Source organism: Anser cygnoides, chromosome Z (assembly GCF_040182565.1).
Source record: "Anser cygnoides isolate HZ-2024a breed goose chromosome Z, Taihu_goose_T2T_genome, whole genome shotgun sequence".
Taxonomy (NCBI): Eukaryota; Metazoa; Chordata; class Aves; order Anseriformes; family Anatidae; genus Anser; species Anser cygnoides.
Genome location: NC_089912.1, coordinates 5,127,501 through 5,138,306, shown reverse-complemented (window position 1 = coordinate 5,138,306; position 10,806 = coordinate 5,127,501). Strand labels below are relative to the sequence as shown.

The following is a 10,806-nucleotide window of genomic DNA, read 5'->3' as shown; positions in this document are numbered from 1 at the left end:
CAGATGTCTGACATTTTTCTCTCATTGCTGAAAGAAAAGTTGGAATGCTGAGCTTCCTGAAAATTGTTTTTTCATCCCCAAAATATATGGACAGCCCTTTTTAAAAAATAAAATGCTAATATACAATATATATATATATAGTACTTAATGTAAAAATAACCTTTTATTGAAGTGTTTTGTTCCAGGTGGTTATTCCTACTTCAACTTTTATAAGTGCACTATTGTGATTTATACTGTAATATAAATATCATATAAGGTTGAAAAAGAAGTGCATGGCCTTATTGGAACAACGTGCTTCAGTAATATTTCAGTGCAGTTTTAAGAAATGCAGTGTTGTTCAAAAGATATTTCTCATAAGTTACTGCTTATTTTCAATCACCAGCAGTTTCTTTTCACTTCTTTTTGGTAAAATTATATTGTTTCAGAATACAATGGAAGAAAACTACTAAAAATATCCTTTTCTCAACCATTGTTTAGAAACTTAAAGATATTTTTAGCTGGATTTTTAGAGCAATGAAGTCTGATTATAAGGAGCAAAAGACTTTTGTGCTCTGCTGGTGAGTCTTTTTCTAATTAAAGTGGACTTAGGCACCAGGTTTAATGCAAAGTCTAGAGATGACCAGCTATAGTGCTTTAGTGTCTGTTGCTGCATTAGGGATCCAATCCTACAATTCATAAAACAAACAAACAAACAAAAAACTTCATAGAACCATAGAATCATTTAGGTAGAAAAGACCCGTAAGATCTTCAAGTCCAACCATAAACCTAGAACTGCCAAGTCTGCCACTTCAGTTAAATTCGGGGGAATTTAAAAATGTGTTACAAAATTTCAGTTAAAAACCTGGACATGACTCTGTCTGATTTTCATTTTTTGCACTTCAATGTAATTAATTTTTGTATGGATACCTTAGCTATTCTGTAACACTAGGTTCCATGCCCCTGTAGAGACTTGCTATCCTTTGTTATGAAAGTCAGAAAGTCTTCTATTAGCAATTTGGTAATTTTAACGCAGCCTCAGAATTGCAGAAGTGGCTACACAGATTTTAAGCGAAAACACGGCATTTCAGGGATTTAACTGTAAACAATCATTATGGCAATTATATGTCTCTTTGGAGTGTGAATATGAAGTCCATTCTGCACATACGCAGAGATTCTGCACAGACATGGGGAATGGAATCACTTGTACAAGAAAGATCAAATTTATAAAACATAGCCTGGGATCTTATTTTTTTCCTCTTCTAGGCTCTTTTGCATGCTTTATATTCTGTCCTTCACTCTCCTCTCTGTCTTAATCTTCTCCATAGAGGATAAGAACCCAATAATGTTCAAACATACTTTGCAGACTCCCAATGTTCAAATAGCTTCCAAATTAGACATTATAATGAATTCGCTCCTTCATCTAATAATGCTGTTGAAGCACTGTTATTTTTACCTACTGAACTCTGACATGTGGTTATTATGTTCCGCTTCATTTTTGATGGGTGCAAAGCGCCCAACACACCTACAGAGAACATTGAAATCTGTGCTGCTCAAAGACTTTGAAAATCTTGACAGGGCTCTGATTCTTCATCTCTTATTTTTTTTTTAACCTGTTTTACAGTCATGGAAGTTGCACTTATTTGTTCTTTACACTAAAGTAATGAAAGCAACTTATTTATTGAACTTGGTCTGTAGCAGTTATAGCTGAAAACTGTGTGGTTACACAGCACCTGTGTTTGAGACCTTCACAGTTGTCCAATAGAGCTGTGGTTCCTAGTAGTAACGAGGGTTTCGAATGCTGGTCAAGGACAGTCTGTTTAAGCAACATATGGCCAAACTGCAGTTATTACACCTGAGGTGAAAGCAAAGAGCATGTCTGCCTATGAACACTGCCTTACTTCTCTTGAGATGTTATTTTTTCCTCAGCCATTTGCAATATAAAAATTGCGTTTATGGTTTTCCTCCATTGTAGTGTCATCAGAGGCATGTTAATTGGCAAGCATTAGACAGACAATTTCTGTTTTGTAATATTTTCTTAAAGGTTTAATTGCTAGACTGTGAATGTCTTGCATTATGACCCATATCTACAGAAGTGTATTGAGATTAAAATAGCAGTGTGTAATGCATTAATCACAGCATTATCCAAACAGCATTTGAGTGTATTTGCTGTGGACAGTGTGCTGCACTTCCCAAAGGTTTCCCTGTGGGAGCAAACACAGTCCAATTACATCTGCTAGGGCATGCAGGGAGACATCAGCACCTTTTGTGCCTGTTCATGGAGTACACATTTCCTGGGACCTGCTGGTTATGAGGTTCATCTGCTGTCCTGGTACCAGCTATAAACTCCTTTTTTTTTTTTTTTTTTTTTTTTTTGTCAGTAATTTGTCTGTCACAAGAGAAAGGTATGCAAGTGGTCTGAAAGCTTTATGATCCCAGAAGATTTGCATTTCTGCTAAAATTGATGTAGGCTATTCACAGGCTCAGACAGAAGCACTTTGAATAGTCTTTGGTCATTATTAATTCTATCATAAATCAAAATAAGGGAGAGAAACTTACTTATGTGGTCTGAGAATCAGCATCCCAATAAAAGCAAAAGTTCCTTGCTCTGAATTTTGCCATATTTAAAGGGCAGATTTTTGTAGTCATATTAGATTGTGTGCCCATTCAAAAGGCCACCTGCAGGTTTAGTGATCACAAAAAAAATTCCTCTTAAACCTGATACTTTCCAAAGAAGACATCCTGGAACAGTAGCATATCAAGACATTGGAATCTAGAGGTGATTTATGAAAGTAGAGCCTCCTATCTTTTCTCTTTCTAGTTTGAATTTTGGTTCCAGGCCTAGCTCCAAAAGTCCTTTCTGCACTGCCTGTGAAGACAGATGTATGTCCATTGCTATCCCACTCTTTGATTTCCTGTACCCTAGGTAACAGCAGAGCGTTTCGAAAAGAGAACTAGCTTTCACATACACATATGCAATGCATTTTTATTTTCTTTTTAAATTGCACAGGATCTTTCTACCTGCTGTGCTTAATTTCAAAGTCCTGTTAGGTCATAAAAATAAATGTTTGCTCTTTCATTTGCCCTTCATTTTGTACCACTTTTAATAAAAACTATCTTTGACTGCAGCAGAAAATTCTCCCTTATCCTCATTGTAGCAGATTTATTTTTGTCTCGTCCAAGCAAAAGACACAAACACACTAAAAGGTGTTCCTACTCCTCCTTCCCACCTCCCTCCCACACTCTACCACATTTTTTAATCTTTACTTGCTTTTGGAGTTTGTTTTTTTTTGTACGTGTGTTCTTGTTTGTTTTTCAATCTCAGAAGTCAGTATTTTCTATTAGCAAGACAATTTCACTTTTTTTTATTTTTGGTATGGATGAATCTTATGGGAGTTTCTATGACAACTTGCAGTATCATGTCGTTCTTTAAAATAGATGTGAAGTATTCCATAAAACTTTTGGGTGACCACCTTTCAGTTTTCTGTTGACTCTTCAATTATTTGTAAGACAAAGTCATGTTTCCTCTTTGTTTCCCTGTAATTTTCCTAGTTTCTCATGATGCTAAATTTGTTTACATTACATGAAATAAATTTTTCCAGATTCAGTGTATATGAGTAGCTGTATTGGCATGAGTATGTACTGGTATTGTCTCATGAATAACCGATGTTGACCCCAAGAGAAGGGGAATTTGAAAAGAATTTAGGTGTTGGTGGAAAGAGCAGGGGATTTACTGTCTAGGAGTAAATACTTGATTAATACAGCAGTGGAAAGGATAGAGACAGGGAAAGAGAGAAGGAGGTAGAAAAATGTAAAAAGAGTTCAACAGGAAGTATTATTCATGGAAATAAGGTATGAATTCATACAGTGTTTAATTCTGCATGTGTTTTTGCCATCTGGCTTTGGAAATGGTGTGAACACCCAAAGTTAACCTGATGCAATGTGGTCTCAGTAGGAAAGAGCAACTCAGCCAACTGTCCCCTCATTATCTAAATGGTGGTAAAACAGTGGTGGAATATTCAACTCTGTTTATGTGTTTCTGCAAAGTGACTAAACCTCCCAAATCATCAATAATCCAGAGATTAGAAAGTGAAGTTCTGTTGCTGCTCTACTTACGGTATTTGCTGTGAAAAAAAAAAAAAATTAATAATAATAATAACAGGGGGAGAGAAAATGGAATTATTACTATGCATTTTCTACTTTGCCGTTCCATGCTTTACAATTGCCTAATTGTTCATCAGCTTCACAATAAAAATGCCTTTTTTTTTTTTTCCATGCACTTAGAGATGACTTAAGTGTCATTTAGCCAATTGGCAGAACAAAGAAGTCAATTTATGGATCAGATTTTTGCTATTTCTTTATTCTTTAAAATAATTTACTTTATTGGTTTAGTGTACATGAAAGGTGAGGATTGACAGGAGTACAGTGCAGAAATATCACTCCACAGAATCAGGTCATACACACACATCTTTGGTAAAGCTGGAGTTGAGAAGGTAGGACTTTGTTAGCTTCTGATTGCATTTAAATTTAAATCGCCCCTTTAAAATAAAATAAAATAAAATAAAATAAAATAAAATAAAATAAAATAAAATAAAATAAAGTAAAATAAAATAGAGTACCCCAGCACATTCTGAATCACACTGTGCCAAGTGTTAGAAACAAATGCATGAAAGTGTAGGGGAGGAAGACTGAAAACAGCTGTCTTCTTCACCTAACCAACCCCAGCCCACAGAGTCCAGCAGGAACCTACCTTCTCCCAGGAGCAATGTGAGCTCTGGTCCTTGTGAAGTAAATAAAGCTCATTAAATCCCCTCACAATTTCTTCATATTCTGCCTCATATTCGTTTCTGCCTCCTAAATAAGCCTGCTTGCTTATACGCTTGCATACCTTATGAATGACGTTCTTTTATGCCAAATCATTGCATCGATGTTCATATGCACACCTAGCTCAGTTAGTGGCTGAATATTTACCGTGTCACAGCTGGCACTGTGTCCAGCCTGGGAATACATTTCTTCTCTGAAGGCAAGATTTTTTTTTTCAAACTTTCTTTTCTTAAGAAGAAATGGAAAATCTTGGAAACACTTGTGTCCTATCAGACCTTCAGGATCTTTCCAAAAACCTTCATGGAACAATGTGAAATTCACCCCTGCTCAGTAGTCAATGCCTGGCTTGAAATTAGGAAAAGATGGTTACTTTTATAGAAAAGTCCTTTCTGTACTTCCTGGGGATATTTTACTGTTTTGTATTAGACTTGTTTCTGTCTCCACAGGGGGAGGAGTGAAGGATTTCACAAGTTGCCTCCTCAATGAGTTTTCAACATCCCGATTTAGTATATCCAGGCAAGATGTCACCCCCTCCCTTGGGAGCAGGACTGATTCAAAAGGCAGTACTTCTGAGAGTTTGGTGTCCTTATTTGCTATCAAGGAATGCTGACATCTGAGCAGAACAAAAAGATCATTTAGTGAGTCATTGATTTCAATAGCTGGAGTTTATTTTTCTTTCTTGCAAATCTCTCTGCTGAGTATTTAACTGAACTTGGGGACTTGGGGTAGGAAATCTGATGAGTGAAGTTTACATCAGGCAGATGCAAACTGTGGAGGTTATTTAGTCTTCAGATTTTTCTCAGAAAATCCAAAGGCAGGTAAACTCATTAAAGGATGTAAAGGCACAATCTCTCTCAAGACATCTGAAGTCTGAAGAAAAGTGGCTTAACACTTCTAACAGCAACAGTTTCAATATGAATCTATACATATTCCAAGTGAACTGTTGCAAATATATGCATATATGTATTTAAATAAATATATATTTTTAATATTTTTTACTTATATATATATTATATATATATTTTTTTTTTTTCCTGTGGGCAGTGCAGAGGAGAGCAGCATGTCACTGCTTAATTCCTTAATACAAACACCTATATTCACCAGCTGATTCATCTCCATCTGCTGGATATTTATTATGTGGCTGCTTTTGAGACCCCACTCTGTACAAGAGTGAATGCAGGACTGACCCTTCTCTTGGCCTCTTCTTCTGAGACTCTGTCTCTTCTTTCTCTCCTGGCAACCAGCTGTCTTTGTCCCTTGGTGCACATCTTCTTATGTTATATTGAGGCCACAGCCTCTGGTAAAGAGGTGAGCACTCTGCATTTTCCTTTTTTTTGGCTACCTGTGACAATGTTGATGTAGTAAGATACACAGGCTTTCCAAAGATATCTAAACGCAGTAATTCTTCACATATATCAAGACAAAATATTAAATATAAATAAGATTTCTACTTTCCCAAATGTCACAACAAGCAATGGCATCAACTCAGAAGTCATGAAGAAGTACTGGCAAATTCGCCAGTCTCATCTAGGGCAAGTGGAAACGTGGGAATGGGACCATTTCACAAGCAAAACCGGCAATGTTTGTTGAAGCCGAGGGCAGACATTGATTACCTGCAGCAGGACCATCACTCCTCTTTCAGAGAATACAATTTTATCTCAACTTGTCTTGCCTGGAAGGGGATCCTACATTAGGTTCCTATAAACCAGTAATCGTTGTTCATGGATACCCACGGAGAAGCTGTTTCTGTTGGGTTTGGTGGTTCTGGTTGTCTTCAGCTGCAGTTATCTGCTAACAGATATCAGAGGACATCACACCAAACTTAAGAGCCAGTTGCATCTACTGATCCATAATTCAAATATCTTTATATGAGGCAGTTTTATCTGATCCTGCTTGAACCTTGAATAGCAATGGCACTATTAATAAATAGTTATGTACAAACAGAAACCTCTCTGAAAATGTAATTTATTGTTGAAAAATAAATTGAAACGTATAAAATATATTGAATAAGAAAAAAGGTTTCTATTTTTATATGTTCTTGCTTATCAGGGAAATAGCAATGCTGATACATTATATCATTATGATTTTGAAGTATCTGTATGTGAAAAGGCATTATCAGTTTTGGTGATTGCATACTAAGAACTTGGATAGGTATATCTGAACCTGATTTTGCATTTTATGTAAATTTCACTTTTTTATTTTTCTTCCTTATTTATTTATTGTTTTTTTTTTTTTTAATTGTAAAGAAGCTTGGTCTTTTCTACACGGCTATGGACTGAGAAAATAAACAGTTCAACAATAATATTAACCATATCACATACCAGGCTGCTTCTGAAATGAAGCAGCTATGCTACAAAATTAAGATACCAAAGAGCTAAATTTCATTTCTCACAGACTCCTGCTGGCACACTCTGCATTTTTCTCTTCTTTTGCTCAAGAAGGCAACCTCAGACGAAAGACTTAATAAAGTGTAAAACAAACCAATGGGTTTTGTTCCTAATGCATTACGCTATAATTGTTGTTGTAATTATTTTTTTCACCTACTTGATATGCTAAAGGCTCTGCTTACAGAGTTACAGAAAAAATAAAGCTGAAAAACTCTAGTGATATTGTCTCATGAAATGATAATTACAGATTAGTACATTGCAGAAAAATACTTGATTAGCCTAAAAATGATATGATTAGATAAAGCTCTTAAAAATTGTCATTCATGTAAGAATTTTAATATCCTCTACTCCTCTCTCTCCTTCGTACTTATGATTTTCAAGGTTTATTTGTCACTATTCCCTGTTTTACTGCTGTACATAGTGTTTGCGGGCTATGGCAACCAATCCCTTTGGGCTTTCTTTTGCTTTAATTTGCATAAACACAGGCACCATATGAATATTCAGTGAGTGACTTTGCATTAAGCAAGTGCCCTTAATCAGCTTTTCAGTTCATTTTTATTGGTTCCCCACACAGTCAGTTATTTCACCCAGAAAATCTAAGTGCCCTGCAAAGCTAACCAGGTAAGGACTGCAATTTTTTTGATGCATTTAATGAAGGAGAATTATCACGGATTATTTAGATTCCGTGGAACACCCAAAGCTTGCTGGTTTGCTAGGGGAGAGGCTATGCGTGTATTTTGTTGTTGTTGTTGCTGTTAACCCAGGATGGCCAGGCGGGCACATGCCTCTGCGATTTGCATAAACATCAACTCTTAATGAATAATGCATGAGGGTTATTTTCAACACCCTGCTCCTCGCGTGGAGGGCTGTATAGCACAGCGGCTTGATTGGCTCTGTGGCATTGTCATCACCAGCAGATATTCCTATAACTTGAAAGCCACTAAAGAAGCTGGGCTCGATGTGTGGTATTTTTGTATGCATTTTCAAAAATGTCAGCTATTGTCTCACAGCAAATTGCACAGGTCCCCTGCTCCACCTCACCAGCTCTTAGTGCTTCACACCTCCATGAAAAATGTGTTACCAGCTTGACTGGTCTGTGGCCGTGACCAGTTCCTGAGGTTCCTGGGGAAGGCAGCAGCAGCTGTATTTGTCTGTAACTTGCATAAGCATTAGCATCATGTGAATAAGGAGCCACAGCGCTGGAGCGCCATGTTCTGTGGAGTGCTGCCCCCTCCCATTCACAGGGCGACCTCTCTGCTCGCCGCTGCTTAAGCAGGGATGCGATCTGGAAAGGAAAGGATTAGACAGTAAATATGTTGTTGGTATTGCTGGCTCGGTTCTTCCTATCTGTCAGTAATGTCATTCGAAGACAAAGGCTGGAGGAAGGGAAACCTTTTCATAAACTAAGTAAAGGTGATGAGGAAGGGGTTAATTAAGGGTTCAGCACTTGGGAAACAGGAGATACCGAGTTAAAGCTAGTTTATGTATTTAAATTATTGGAGATAATTAGCATTGTTCTCCTTATTCTTTGCTCAGTTCTCGGCTTCTGCCTGTCTGTCGAAATGAGCGACTGGGCAGGGGTTAAAACCACAGTGTCTAAAAGCTGCTCTGGACCAGAACCTGTGAGCAGGTGTGACCCAGATGCTCAGAGGCACACTAGCCCTTGGCAAAGTTGGTATCCCAAGTGAAACGTGATGTGGATGACGGACAAACTGAGAAAGAGAAAAGAAAAGAGAAGCGTGATGTACGATAAGAGTTTCTGTAACAGTTATATTAAAAGGTATGCATAATCAGAGCATCTGCCCATTAAAATGTTTCAAAGACTACACCATGTGCATTTCGTAAGCGACAGTGGGAAGTACTCAGTTGTCTGTGGCTTCAGACTGTCGTTTCCACCTCTAAATTTGAAATGGCTGGATTTTAACAATGCAGCATTACTAAAATTGCACATTATAATGATTTCAGGTAACCCAGAGTAATGTGATGCAGAACATGGGAGGCTGATGTGTTTTCTACCATGTAGTCACCGCCGATGAGAGGATACTGAATACAGAATGTGATTTAACTGCTGGTTAAATCCTGAGAACCTGGTGCCAGCCAAAACCTGACGGAATGGAGAGAAAAGCAACAATGCCTGGGATGGTTTGGTTCTTAGTTTCCTTATTTGGGTAAATGTTATTTCTTCAAACAAATATTTCTGCAGTTTATTAAATGGCATTAGAGGAATAATTTTAGGATTCTTAGCAGGGGGCCTGCCATGAGTATGTTTTTTTTTTTATTATTTGACCTGTTTGTCAGTTTTTGTTTTACCTTTTTCCCTTAAGTTTCTGTGTTTTGAATGTGAAGCAAGAAGGGGAGACAGGAAATAAGGAATACAAACTTAACACATAAAAATAAGAGAAAAGAAAGTTTGTGTTATGATTAGATGCCCCTACTCAAGAAATATTAACTTTTATGCAGGATTACTAAAGCTAATTCAACATTTATATCTCATACCAAGTATATTAAATTAAATCTTGCAGGATTTAATAAGTTCACTATGCCATTTCATCATCAATGATTAAATGTTTACAGCTATGATAAGCACCAAGCTATCTTTATTGTAGTAAAGGCGTTCTAGGGTAGTAGTTGTAAAAGAATAAACTAGAAGTAGATGGCTTATCATACAAATTGTGTAAAGGACATCTATATTAGTAAATACATTATTAGTGGGTAGTTACGGGATGTAGCACCTTATTCTGTTCTAAGCCCTCCTTCAGTGCCTGGCTTTTTTAATAATGAGAAGGAAGGAGCTCGTTAACATCCTGATGGTAGTTCTTCCCCTGAGACTGCTGTCATGGTTTGTTAGCTGAATTTCTAGAGGCAATGTGGGGATTATACATTTAGGAAGGACTTCAGGGCTGGGCCCTTGACTGTCACGTCCGAAGAGTAGATTACATCTGTGCTGGAACAGCAGAAGGGAAGAAAGATGCTGCCTGAAGCCTCATCTGAAAAATGGAGGAACACAGGCACAGCATCATCGTCCAGGAGGAGATGTGAGGAAGCACGTGGTGGGAAGTGCTGTAATGTCTTCTCTGGGCAAGGCAAAAATTATAGCCCAACATGAAGCAATAAATTAGGATGCTAAATCTCCTCTCTCACCCCAACTTTACACCCGTGTAACGCCACTGGCAGTAGTAGCAGTATTCCTCACTTACTCTGACGAAAGCAAAAAGAAAAGCAAGCTTGGAATATTTTATATTTTCTCCTAGTGACTATATATATATGTAAATAAATATATCCTACAGATAGCTTCTTTGGATGTACCCTTGGTATAAACAACAGACTTATACTGTGTGCAGCTTGAGTCTATTTTACTTTTATTTATTCAAAAAAACAACAATTCTGCACCAAAATGCAGCAAACATTTTTTGCCCAAACATTTACCCACATTAGACTGTGTGCCTAGATGCATTTGTATCCATTTAATCTTCCACAAATTTCTCCCTATTCTCTCCCAGCAACATCAAAAATCTTGGTGCTTTTGAAGACGATTTGCTGCAAGCCAATGATAATCAGGATTTAGAACAAAAGTGCTGGCAGATTATCAACAATAGAAAAATAGCTGTAATGGCAGGAA

General features: G+C 37.2%; 1 long non-coding RNA gene across 1 annotated transcript in view; it reads left to right on the top strand.

Moving 5' to 3' along the window:
* The first annotated feature begins 7,727 nt into the window (after nucleotides 1-7,727).
* Nucleotides 7,728-10,806, top strand: part of LOC136789110 (uncharacterized) — a 51,330-nt gene continuing 48,251 nt past the window's right edge. The window contains exons 1-2 of the long non-coding RNA XR_010827926.1: nucleotides 7,728-7,808; nucleotides 9,153-9,355. This is a non-coding gene — a long non-coding RNA (uncharacterized lncRNA). The remainder of the gene's footprint in view (nucleotides 7,809-9,152; nucleotides 9,356-10,806) is intronic.